The sequence below is a fragment of the Podarcis liolepis genome (genome assembly GCF_965112155.1).
Source record: "Podarcis liolepis genome assembly, chromosome: 3".
In the NCBI taxonomy this organism is placed as follows: domain Eukaryota; kingdom Metazoa; phylum Chordata; class Lepidosauria; order Squamata; family Lacertidae; genus Podarcis; species Podarcis liolepis.
Window position 1 is genome coordinate 80,156,399 of NC_139557.1, and position 14,138 is coordinate 80,170,536.

Below are 14,138 nucleotides of genomic sequence, written 5' to 3' on the forward strand. Positions count from 1 at the left end.
GGAAGGGAGGAGCCATGGGCCTGGGCCCGCCTCCGGCCCGCCAGCCCGCCTGAAGAGAAGCTGGCATGGGGCGTCGTGAGGCGCCTTGCTCTGAAAGGCCGGCGCGACGCGTGGAGTCGTCTCGTGCTGCTACCCCGGGGAGAATGCAAAGCGCGGGAGAGCGCGCGGGCAGCGAGAAAGTCAGCGGGGAGAACTCCAGGGGGCTCCCCTCGCGAGCGGCAGTCCGTCGGAGTTTAAATCCGATCCTGAGCGAATTTAATTCGAGTTAGGGAAGGGGGCTGTTTAGGACCGGGTTTAGGTTTGATAAGGCCCTAAGCTACTGGAGGTAATGGGGCTCTTTATAGGTCCAGCTGTCTTTTGTCAACAACAAATTGCCACTGTTTTGTGTGTTGAATATATGCTATATTGTAATTTATGGACCTAATAGGTATCTAAAGCTATTTACACATAACAAATAGGAGCCTACACAACACAAAACACTGTTGCTGTATGTAGGTTTTATTTTATTTGTTTTTTATCTTATATTTAAGAAATGTACATTTTTTTTCTTTTAATTTTTTTGGGGGGCCCCCAAGACAGTAGGGTCCCAAGCTATAGCTTGTTTAGTTTATACGTTAATCTGGCACTGGGTGTGTTTGTGTGGAAGGAACTTGGTCGAAAGAGTGGTTGCTTGCCCTCTGTCTGGAAGGTTAATATTTTGCGTTGGGCTCCTGTCCATAAAAAGGAGAACTACTCTTTTTTTTTTAAGGTTATATTAAATATTCCCTCGGCAGCTGACAAGCAAGCAATATATGATGAACAATCCCTGGGTGGATTGTTTGGAGGCAACTTTTTTTTTAATGCTGCCATTTAGTGCACTCTTGACCCAAGAAGAACCAGGCTGGATCTGCCCAACCAACATCCTGTTGCCCACAGGAGTTAACCTGGAAAGTCCACAAGGTAGATGAGGACAATTGTGTAACGTATGCACTATATTGGCAGAAAGTGAGGAGGAATTAAAGAACCTTTTAATGAGGGTGAAAGAGGAGAGCACAAAATATGGTCTGAAGTTCAATATCAAAAAAACTAAGATCGTGGCCACTGGTCCCATCACCTCCTGGCAAATAGAAGGGCAAGAAATGGAGGCAGTGAGAGATTTTACTTTCATGGGCTCCATGATCACTGTGGATGGTGACAGCAATCATGAAATTAAAAGTTGCTGCTTCTTGGGAGAAAAGCAATGACAAACCTAGAGAGCATCTTAAAAAGCAGAGACATCACCTTGCCAACAAAGGTCCGTATAGTTAAAGCTATGGTTTTCCCATTAGTGATGTATGGAAGTGAGAGCTGGACCATAAAGAAGGCTGATCGCCGAATAATTTATGCTTTTGAATTATGGTGCTGGAGGAGACTCTTGAGAGTCCCATGGACTGCAAGAAGATCAAACCTCTCCATTCTGAAGGAAATCAGCCCTGAGTGCTCACTGGAAGGAAAGATTGTGAAGCTTAGGCTCCAATACTTTGGCCACCTCATGAGAAGAGAAGACTCCCTGGAAAAGACCCTGAGAAGGGGACGACAGAGGACGAGATGGTTGGACAGTGTTCTCGAAGCTACGAACATGAGTTTGACCGAACTGCGGGAGGCAGTGGAAGACAGGCGTGCCTGGCGTGCTCTGGTCCATGGGGTCACAAAGAGTCGGACATGACTAAACGACTAAACAGTGCACTATATTGAAGAGAAACACAACCTAGGAGACCAGCCCCAGGAGAGCTGACTGAGAGATGTAGCCTGGTTGGAGAGGTTTGTTGCTATTCTATGCAGGCTCTCAGGCCTCATGAGAAGTAAGTTCTGTTAAACCATTCACTCACCTTGTAGGGAGTCTCTACATAAAGACCTAAGGACAACACAGCACTGTCCCTTCTTATCAGCAGCTGGTAGTCAGCTTCCTCTTGTCTTGAAGGTACTATACAGCCATCAGAAGCAGTAGCTGCTGCTCCTAGGAAATAAGAGCTTAATGAATCTAGTCCTGCATCTTGTTCTCACAGTAGCCAACCAGACGCCTGTCTAGGCAGAGCATAAGCACCATGGCTAGTAGCCATCAAGAGCCTTCTCCATGAATTTGTCTAATCCTCTTTTAAAGCCATATAAGTTGGTAGCCAACTTTCTAGAGCTGACTTCCAAGTATGTAGAGAATTGCTCCTATCAAGTATTAAGGGTGACTCGGCTTGTATAAATGTGACACGTAGTGTGTTCGTTTATCTGTCCTACTTAAACTAATATTGCTATGTAGGTTATAAAGATCAAGGCATTGTGTATGCTTCTGAACTCTGAGCCGTATTCCTTGAATCAACAGGCATGGCCGTATTCCTTGAATCAACAGGCATGGCGCTGGGATGTACGAATCCATAATACCTGTTAGATGTCAGTGAGCTGTTTTTCAACTATATTTCATCATTAAACTAGCTAAGCTATAACTATTTATTACTCATTTGCCTTTGAACAATGGAATTGCCTGTAATTTGCAGTTTTTTAACTTTGTTTTGAAGATTTATGCCTCACCTGTTATCCAGTGATCCTAAAAAGGGGAAAATGTGTAACTTGATTGGAGTGAGAGGCAGATAGAAAACAAACTGCCGTATTTTTCGCCCCATAGGGCGCACCGGCCCATAAGGTGCACCTAGTTTTTTTGGGGGGAAATAAAGGGAAAAAAATTATTTCCCCCCCAAGGTGCGAGGCCCCCAGAACAGCCCCCAGAACAGGCTGCTCTCCGCAAGCCGTGGGAGCACTCCCGCGGCTTGCGCAGAGCTACCCGAAGCCCTGGCACGACTGCTCAGCGCGCCGGGGCGGGGACTGCTGAGCAGTCGCGCCGGGGCTTCGGGTAGCTCTGCACAAGCCGCGGGAGGGCTCTCCCGGCTTGTGCAGCGCTGCCTCTTATCCCGAAGCCCCGGCAGTTGCTTCGGGTAGCTTCAGGATAAGAGGCAGTGCTGCGCAAGCCGGGGGAGCCCTCCCGCGGCTTGCGCAGAGCTACCCGAAGCCCCGGCGCGACTGCTCAGCGCGCCAGGGCTTCGGGATAAGAGGCAGCTCTGCGCAAGCCGGGGGAGCTCTCCCGCGGCTTGCGCAGAGCTACCCGAAGCCCCGGCGCGACTGCTCAGCGCGCCAGGGCTTCGGGATAAGAGGCAGCTCTGCGCAAGCCGGGGGAGCCCTCCCACGGCTTGCACAGAGCTACCCGAAGCCCTGGCGCGACTGCTCAGCGAGCCGGGGCTTCGGGGTGCAGGCAGCTCTGCCCAAGCCGTGGGAGCCCGGGGGAACTCCTGCGGGCTCCCACGGCTTGCAGATAGCTTCCTGAAGCCTGGAGAGGGAGAGGGGTCGGTGCGCACCAACCCCTCTCGCTCTCCAGGCTTCAGCGAAAGCCTGTATTCGCCCCATAGGATGCACACACTTTTCCCCTTCATTTTTGGAGGGGAAAAAGTGCATCCTATAGGGCGAAAAATAGGGTAACACGCATGTACACATTTTATAACACACATTTGAACACAAAACCGCAACAAAATGTTACAGTGTAGAGTGTTCCTGTTCAGAATTCCAGCCATTCCATAACTTCGCCCTCCTCAATTCATGGCTGCCCTCAGTCTTCATTGAGCTCTTTTTGGGAGGTTTCCCTACCCCCTAAGGGTTTTTTCCCTAAAGTTTTTCATACTTCCCCAAGCCTGCTGTTGCCTCTCTTGTGAATGACACTCATCTTTGAACATTGATAGTGGAGGGAATGATGATTAATCATGCTGTGTGTACATCACCTGAATTGCCCTATGCTTGATGACTCTGCCAAATACATTGGGTGATAGAAAAGTTCTTTCTGTGTTGATTCATACAAATGATTACCTGATGGTAGTGTCTGAACAAATGCATAAATCACAAAGTAGGATGAATAATCTGCCTAAGATGGGGTTTGTTTGTTTTTGACAAGTTGTGACTTTGGAAATTGTCTAAATGTAAATAATGATAACGATAGCTATGTCGTTGGATGCCCTTGGCAGTGTAATCTTATTCACATCTACTCAGAAGCAATCTCCATCAAGTTTAATGGGATTTACTCCAAGGTCAGTGTGTAGGATCGCTGCTTTAAAGTTCAGTGGTCAAAGGATCACATGATTAAGGGGGCTTTAGGTTTGTGCCTCTTATACATGTGCTCTGATGGTGTTTCCTGCTTGGCAGGGGGTTGGACTCGATGGCCCTTGTGGTCTCTTCCAACTCTATGATTCTATGATTCTACATCACCGCACCGCATCATATTTCTAATCAACCTTGCATTAGAAGTTTTCTTTTTTTTAAAAAAAAGTCCAAAACTTCACTGGGCATTTAAGCCCTTAGGCATGCCTAAATAGCTCTTTGGGTCCTTGCCAAGGTCCTGGAAAGCTGTAATACTTCCCAATTAGCAAAATAAACAAATTCTCTCCTCTCTGCGCTCTCAGCAGGCAGCTGGATTAATTTACATTAGCTTTCATTTTAATGAGTTCCATGTGTATCTGTGCTGCATGTTTTCTGAACAGAGTCTTCTTGTTTCAAAGAGAAGAGTTGGGTACACACACAGCAATATCTTGATTTAAAAAACCACAAAATGTTATTGAAACACTTATTATTAGTATGGATGATCTGTTGTGCTTTGTGAAATATTCTAAACTTCTCACTGTTCCGTGATTGAACACTCAAATCACAGCACACACATTGCTTAATTTCTCATGGGGAAGATTGATGATTTGGAATACCAATAATTGATTTTTAGTTTTCTTTTGGTAAGTTAGCCATATGTCTTTCTAGAAGATTCATTGCAGTTCAGGGATCTAACCTTTAAAATGTGTTTCTAGTTAATTGGGGAAGTGTCATAGCTCAGTGGCAGAACATTTCCCCATGTTCCATCCCCAGTATGTTCAGGTAGAGAATATCCCCAGAGTGAAACCCTGGATAATCTCTTCCAGTCAGTGTAGACAATTCCCAAACTTAATGGACCAGTGTTCTGATTGAGTATAGGGCAGCCTCTTATGTTCCTGCTATGAGCTCTGCACTTTATTGTTTTCCTCTGATAAACAGGATTCAGAACCCTACAAGCAAATGTGTTTTATTTCCATATGAAATAAAACACATGAAAGTCAACTTTGAAGGAAGCCAGTCAACCAACCAAGGGCCAGGGCAGGTATTCTCTGTACAAATCTAGGGGTTTATAAAACCCTCCATATCTTTATTTCTTGGGGGGGGGGGATTTATACAGGCTGATATCCAACTTTAGTCAAACTCAGAAAAGACCTATTGAAATCAAGACAAATAACTCAAGACAACTGATTCCAATGGGTCCACTCTGCATATGATTTAGTTAGATATCATGCAGTTTTTCAGAAGATAATAGCCATTTATATAGCACACATATTCCACAACTTTCACAAATAGGCTCCGGTCAAGCCATAAAATTCCCATAGTGTTCATTCCACAAAGCACCTGTCAGCAAAGTATTCTGCATTCTACCACTTCTCTGGTGTTTCATATCTGTTTCATTCTGCCACTCTGGGGGATCTATTTTTATTGGTTTTTAACAACTTTGTTTTGTTTTGTTTTGTTTTGTTTTATTAAACAAGCCAGCTTGACCACCTTTTAAAAACTGAATTGGGGTGTGTTCTACAACATTTATGTATGTAAACACTACAAGAACATCTCCAGAAGACACAAAATTTGAGTATTTTGCACATCTGTAGCAAATCTTAACATTCTAGATCAGGCATCCCCAGACTCGGCCCTCCAGATGTTTTGGGACTACAACTCCCATCATCCCTGACCACTGGTCCTGTTAGCTAGGGTTTATGGGAGTTGTAGTCCCAAAACATCTGGACGGCCGAGTTTGGGGATGCCTGTTCTAGATGAACGTGTTTCCTTCCTATGATTATATTTTTTAAAAAATAGAATGAATCATTCTAATTTCATTCATAGCAGTTAGTGCAGGTTGAAGGATGAAATCAGATAATAACGTTGTGGAGGTGATCTGCAATTTTAGGATGCCGTTGTGAGATTTTCTAGAATCTGAATTCGGAAGGCAACTTGCTTTGTCCTCCATTATTCTCATCACTCTATGAGGCTATGACCTGAAGAACATGGCCACAAACTCAGAATTAGATGGGATTTGTCATTGATTTCCGTGGGCTTAAGCACATGGAGCCCTTTTTTGAAATGTGCCCAACGTTGACTGGTCCACAGAATCTAGTCTTGCACTGTTTCCTCATCTAAATCTCCCATGAGGAATGCATATGGATTAGTTTCACTTCTGTAAGTCCTTGTTTGCAATACTCATTATCTTTGTGATTTATTTGTGAGAAGAAGCGGAGGGAAGAAAAACCCAACTAATTTGTACCAGATAGAAGTAAATTGAATTGATCCTTTTTGCCTTGCTTTGGGATATGATATGAAACACATCTTTTGTTTCATTATTTATGTGGAATAACATGCTAGAATGCCCAAAGTAGCACACCACGTCAGAATTCCTTTAATGTGTGGTTTAATATTTATGAGTTTTGCTGAAAACGTGATTACTCAAGGGATTGGGCATCTGAATGTAAATTTAGACAGAAGTGTCCTTACAGGGCTTACCTATAGAGTCAGTATCAAGATATGGTTCTCTCAAGCTTACTATCCTGGGCAGCAGTTCTCTTTCTAGATTTTGGAATATTTCAGCCATTTATCCTGAGCAGTTATCTAGAGTTTCTTCCTCAGAGATCACTTCCTGTACGAGAGATCAGTACTGCATTTATATAGCCAAAAAAGGACCCCTAATTTGCAGCTCCTGGCCATCCTTTTGCTCATTTCAGCATCTGATTTATCCCCTTAAATGCAAGTGCATTAGTAGCTCAAAGTGAATACAAAGGTTTGTGCTGCAGAGCAACTGTTCACATACAGTGCCTCAGACATCCAGAATGAGGACTGGGGTAGTATTAAATCAAAATGCCTTATGGTCTAGGGAAGTAGACAGAGAAAGGCTATGATTGACACTTCATGCATTCTTTATGGCACAGTATTTCTTGCTTTGATTCAGAACAGAATTCATTTTGCAATGCAAGTACAGTATTTGCAACCATTCAACAAACAGGTGAAAAGCATTTCAAAAACTAAAGTGTTAGGCCGCTGCTGCATTGCCACCTGTCTTTTCACTAGTACCCCTTTAAATGTGTTTGTGGGAGTGGGAGTTATTGGTTCGTGTTGGTTGTTGTCCCTGTCCTTGTGCTTCTTGTTCTCGTTTTTGTCTTTTGTGTGTTTATCTTGTATTTTTATGTTGCGAACTGCCCTGTTTAGCTCAGTGCAATGTGCATAGGAGAATTTGCCTCTGGATTGTGCCCCCTGTCCTGCAGCCAGCTGCCTTTCCTGCAGATTTGTTGTCGGTTGCGAATCACACCAACAGACTAGCAGAAAAGACAGGCTATAAAGTTTATGGGTAGAGGAAGCTATAAATCCCCAAAGCCCGCTCACTCTTTTTAAAAGTTCTGATGTTAACAAATAATTTGGAAAAGTGTCAAGGTCCCTTTCAACTTCTAAAGTCCAGCAAGCTGTAGCGTGTGTTCACAGTACAGTGGTACCTCGGGTTAATACGCTTCAGGTTACATACGCTTCCGGTTACACACTCCACTAAGCCAGAAATTGCTTCAGGTTACGAGCTTTGCTTCAGGATAAGAACAGAAATCGTGCTCCGGTGGCACGGCAGCAGCAGGAGGCCCCATTAGCTAAAGTGATGCTTCAGGTTAAGAACAGTTTCAGGTTAAGTACAGACCTCCAGAACGAATTAAGTACTTAACCTGAGGTACCACTGTACCACCTTAGAGCACAATGAAGTTATCCCCCCCCCACCGTACATTTCACAGCTCTTCTAACCTAGCTGTTCACATCAGCACGACTTCATTCGTATCATATTCCTGTTTATGTACACATCACAGCTGAAAAAAGAGCATGAAATCCACTCTCGACTCCAGTATATTTCATCTACCGTATGCAAAGGTGGTGCAATCTTGGCAAATTAGGAACGGCTTAAGGACTTACTGGCGTGAATCTGGTTTGAGAAGCAATGCATCAAGTATTTTATAACAAAGAACAGGCTACTTGCCCATATTAGATAAGGTGTTAATACAGATTAAAAACCCAGCACTAGAAATGCAGCGAGTGCACAGTAAACAGGAGTGTGAATACAGCCATGCTATCTGTATGCAAGGCAGAGCTTAACATCCCTTTCCCACGTAGTTATGCAGGTCGTCTGCATAAATAAAATCTGCCAGCTTTGTGTCTGTGCTACTACAGGTCAGTCAATTAATGCTTCATGGTTTCTTTAAAAATAGAAAGTTTGGGTAGGGTGGTACTTCCGAGACGTCAAAGGAGAAAGAAAGTGTAACTTCATTTGCCAGCTTCACTTTCCTGTTTACCTGGGGGTGGGGGAATGGAGGTGCTTCCCAGCTGAGGTGTGCTCTTTGGAACGGAGCAAGGAGTCAGCAAGGTCAGGGAAGCTCTGCGGTGGCAGCACCACAGCTCTGCGCAAGGCCAGCTTTACCAGCCTGGAGTTCTCTCGACCTTGTCACCTCATTCCCAACTCAACAAGCGCAGTGCTGCCACTGGGAAGAAGCCACTGCCTCCGCCTGCCAGCTTCACTATCCCATTGGGCTTGGCTGCCCACAGTAGTCTGGTAACATTCTCTCTGTAATCGTAGACAATGTCCCATGGAAATAGCACTATGTCATGACATAACATAATTCCCAGAGGGGTTCCTGGAGAGAGAGAGACACGTCATCATTCTATGACATTCTGTTCCAAATTACAGAAGGAGTGCTGACAGGCTGCTTGAAGTGGCAGCAAAGCATTTTGTCCTGGTTTGGTTTTTAAAAATTCCTGGCTTCCTCATCTTAAGAGAAGCACATCCCTGAAAGTTTCTGCAAAATTAGTTGCACCTGAATGTCACTAATATTAGTAAAGGTAAAGGGACCCCTGACCATTAGGTCCAGTCATGACCGACTCGGGTTGCAGTGCTCATCTCGCTTTATTGGCCGAGGGAGCCAGCGTACAGCTTCCGGGTCATGTGGCCAGCATGACTAAGCCACTTCTAGCGACCCAGAGCAGTGCACGGAAATGCCATTTACCTTCCTGCTGGAGCAGTACCTATTTATCTACTTGCACCTTGATGTGCTTTCGAACTGCTAGGTTGGCAGGAGCTGGGACCAAGCAACGGGAGCTCACCCCATCACTGGGATTCGAACTGCCAACCTTCTGATCGGCAGGCCCTAGGCTCTGTGGTTTAACCCACAGCGCCACCCGCATCCCTCCGTAACTAATATTAATCCCCCCCAAAAAAACTTTCACTGGGGATGAACTCAAGTGGAGGATATTACAAAACTACTCAGCAAACGCAGAAAGCAAGGAATACTATTTCTAAAAAAGTTGACACTGTCCCAGTTTCTGTTTATCTCCTGTGGAGAAGTCCCAAGCTTCTGTTCACATTCTAATCAAATGCACTTGTATACAGTAATTGTTTTTCTTGACTATGATTAGGCTACATTACTTACACATTGAAACACAGCAAATTTCTCCTTAGACTGTTTTACTCGCAATTGCACCACATGTTTGCCCACCAAGGACTATCATCGGCAAGTTTCCTTTCCCTTTATTAGTATTTTTAAAAGAGTATTGTTATGTGTGTTCTTTCTTTTTGTTGCCTTAGCTTTATTTCAAAATAAATTTCATTTAAAAACACTTTAGGTTTCACATACTCTAACAAGGCATTTGCTATATAAACTAAGACTCAAGGAGGAAGAAAATGAGATATTGCTAGAGGGTGGTTGTTGTTTTTTAGCTCCAGAGCAACCAGATCAAACTGGCTTTTCAGCTCTGTTGTGACTTCTGCAAAATCGTGATCAACCAGTGACCCTGATTCTCCATGGCATCTATTCTATGGCAGAAAAGAAAAATCTTGAACTTCTTACCTGCCTATTTATGAAGTGACATTTTGTTCTTCTCTTTAGTACTCTCTGCTTTTTGTTAGCCTTGGGGCCATGTAATGATCAGTGGTGTTGCACTGTATCTATATATAGCTAAACCATTTAGCCATTAAAAAAGCCTTAAGGAAAAAAGTTTGAAGGAAACCTTTTGTGTATTCTGCTGCTGTTCATCACAACATGTCTTCATTTTGCCAGTTACTTCTGCTTTGATTGGATTAGACATAAATATTTATCCGCTAATGCCCAGTGTATAATTTCTGAAATGAAATTTGCAAACGGGTCTCTCGTCCTGCAATTAAGTCCTGTTGTGAAAAAGCAGGCCGCAGGATTCTGATTAACAAGAAGTATTGGCAGTAGGTTGTAAAACCACGGTAAAAATCAAACATTAAAAACTTCCATATACAGGGCTGCCTTCAGATATCTTCTAAAAGTCAGGTAGTTGTTTATTTCCTGCCCACAGGGCAGGCGCAACTACCGCGAAGGCCCTCTGCCTACTTCCCTGTACAGGGCCGTCTTCTCTATTTGGCTTAGTGGTGCCCTGCGCCACAGCGCCTGCCCATCAGGGTCACTGGGCTCAGGCGCCCAGCAACGGGAGTCTGGGAACAGCTGCGCTGCTGGCGCTGGCCACTGCTGCAGCCGGAAGCAGAGAATCCCTCTGCTCGCTACAAAGCAGCTCCCCATCCCGCTCCCCACCTGGCTCGGCTCCACAGCCTTGGGCAGGCGCTGCAGAGGTGTGGGCAGCTCCATCCCACATGTTCATCCATGCGTTCTGCTTGGCCATTGGTGGCAGGGTGGAACGGCGCCGAACGGATGTGGCGGATGGCGTTCTGCACCGTGAAGGTTTGGAATTCTCCTGATGTAAATGCAGTCCCATTGTCTGAGACGAGAGTGTCAGGGAGCCCGTGGGTTGCAAACAGCCTGCATAGTACCCGGATGGCTGCGGACGTGGAAGTGGATGGTACCAGTGCGACTTCCAGCCATTTGGTGTAGGAGTCCACCACTATGAAGAATGTTTTCCCCTGAAAGGGGCCAGCGAAATCCACATGCAGGCGTGACCATGGTGCTCGGGCAGACTCCCAGGACTGGACTGGGGCCCTTGGGGGATCTGGGCGGGATTCTTGGCAGGCCTGGCAGTGTTTGACCCAGGCCTCTATCTCTCCATCGATCCCCGGCCACCACACATAACTCCTGGCAAGGGCCTTCATTCTTACTACCCCTGGATGTGTCTCGTGTAGGGCTGTGAGGACCCTTTTGCGGAGGGGCTGGGGCACAACGACCCTGCTTCCCCATAACAGGCACCCCTTGTGGGCTGACAGTTCATGTTTGCGGGTTGTGTAGCCAGCGAATTCTGGCCCAGGGCTGCTGATGGGCCATCCCCTCCACACCCAGTCCAGGACCCGGGAGATGACCCTATCTTTCTTGGAATGGTGTGCAACTTCTTGTGCCTGAATGGGGCGGTCGGGAAGCAGCTCCAGGCTCATAACCTCTTGTGCAGGTGCTGGGTCGGGGCCTGTTTCCGGTAGTGGTAGCCTGCTGAGGGCGTCCGCATGGCCCATCGCCTTCCCAGGTCGGTGAATCAGTGCATACTGGTAGCTGGCAAGGAAAATTGACCACCTGAGGACGCGAGGAGACAGCACTTGGGGGGTCTGCTTTTCAGGGGCAAACAAGCCAAGCAACGGCTTGTGGTCAGTCACCACGGTGAAGGGCCGCCCGTACAAGAAATCATGGAATTTTTTTACTCCCTTCACGATTGCAAGCCCCTCCTTGTCGATTTGCGAGTAGTTCCGCTCGGTTGCGTTGAGTGTCTGGGAAAAGTAGGCCACCGGTACCTCTCTTCCATCTGGGAGTTGGTGCCCCAGGACAGCGCCAATGCCATAGGGTGAGGCGTCGCATGCTAGCACCACCGGCAGCCTCTCGTCGAAGTGTGCCAAGACCGAGTTTGAGACAAGCAAGTCCTTGACTGCCTGGAATGCAGCCTCCTGGCGCTGGCCCCACACCCAAGGGGCCCGCTTGTCCAGGAGTCTGTGTAGGGGCTCCGCTACTGCCGCCTTGTGGGGAAGGAAGGAATGGTAAAAGTTCAATAGTCCCAAGAAGGCCTGAAGTTCAGTCTTGCTCTTGGGCGCTGGGGCATCACAAATGGCCCGTACCTTGTCCCCAGTCGGGTGGACCCCTTCTGCGTCCACCATAAATCCCAGAAAGTCCACCTGAGGCACTCCTAGTAGACATTTTTCCCGCTTCACCTTGAGACCTGCCGTCTGGAAACGGTGCAGAACGGTGCGGAGGCGGTCCTCAAACTCCTCTGGTGTAGGCCCGGCAATCAACACATCATCGAAGAAGGGGGTGACGCCAGGAATCCCTTTAAGGAGAGAGTCCATTAGATTCTGGAATATGCCTGGTGCCACACTGACCCCGAATTGCAGCCGCTTTACCCTGAACGCTCCTCTGTGCGTCACTATCGTCTGTGCCTCTGCTGTCGCCTCATCTACTGGCAGCTGTTGATATGCTTGGGCCAAGTCCAGCTTGCCAAAAATTTTCGACCCAGCCAGGGTGGCAAGGACATGGCTGACCACTGGCACTGGGTATGCATGGGCCGTGAGGGCCTTGTTTATGGTACATTTGTAGTCTGCGCAGATGCGGACCGAACCATTAGGCTTGACGGGTGTGACGATTGGGGTTTCCCAGGGGGCATTAGGCACCGGCTCCAGCACTCCTTGCTCCACGAGTCGGTCCAATTCCTCGTCTATACGGGGTTTCAAGGCGAACGGGACCCGGCGGGCCTTGAGCCTGACCGGTCGTACTGCGGGGTCAAGCTGTAGCGCAATGTGGGGGCCCGTATACTGTCCCAATTTCCCGTCGAAAACCCCTGGAAATTCCTTGCATATGGCGTCTACGTCCACTTGTAAGGTAGTGTGGTTCACCCCGGTGACAGCTAGCCCCAGTGGTCCAAACCATGCCAATCCCAGTAAGCTAATGTAGGGGCCCTTGACCACAAGCAAGTCCAGTTGCCGCGTCCGCCCTCGGTATTGCACCCTGAAGGTCCCCACCCCCATTGTGGGGACCTTACGTTTCTGGAAGTCCCGTAGGGTGAATGGGGCCGGCCTGAGTTTGGGACCCCCAGTAGGACACAGTTTCCTTAAGGTCCTTGCCGAGATTATGGATAGAGTTGAACCCGTGTCAAGCTCCATGCGGCATGGGGCCCCCTCTATCTGTACCTCTACATAAATTTTCTCTACGTTGGGGTGGGGCAACTGGTATACCTGGCAGTCCATGACCTCCGTCGAGTTGCCTTGGTGCGTTGGGCCCCGGGACCTGGGGCTCTTGGATTGGTCATCTGATGCATGGTGTCGGGTGGGCTGAGCCCGACACACCCGGGCGATGTGTCCCAATTTTCTGCACTGCCTGCACTCTGCGTTGCGGAAACGGCAGGTCCTCCTCTCGTGACTCTCCCCGCAGCTTGCGCAGTTTCCTCCTTCTCGTCGAGGCAGCTGTGGTCTGTGCGCTGCTTGAGTGCGCTGCTGTACTCGGTGCACCTCCTCCCTGTCGGATCCTGAGTCGTTGGTGAGGTCTTCGTGGTGGACCCTCGGTTGGGATGGCAGGCTCGGCTGTGCCTCTTGCGTCGACCTCTCGGCAGCTTCCGTTGCCAGGGCCTCCTCCAGAGCGACCTGGAACGTTAGGTCCTTCTTAGCGTAGAGGCGTCGTTGCAGCTTCTCATCCTTCAGGCCACCGACGAGGCGGTCACGAAGCATGTTCTCCAGCTCTGAGAAGTTGCAGAACCGGGCGGCTTGGCGGAGAGAGGTCACAAACCCAGTTATGGTTTCCCCAGGGGCTTGCCGCTTTGCGTAGAAGGCATTTCGGCGAGCCACCACTGAGGGCTGCGGCGAAAAGTGCCCCTTCAGCTGTTCCATTATTGTTTTGTATGGAACAGTAGCGACGTCTTCAGGCGCAAGGAGAGCCCGGGCGACTTCAAACGTCTCCTCTCCGCAGACGCTGAAGAATATCGCCCTCTTCTTGGCGTCTTCTTCGTCGGTGACCCCTTGGGCTTCTAGGAGGAAGGTGAAACAGGAGGCGTATGCTTCCCAGTCTCCAGATGTTGGATTGAATGGCGAGAAGCTGCTGTTGGCTGCCATTCTGAGTTCCTTGTGTCCCGGAGCTGAA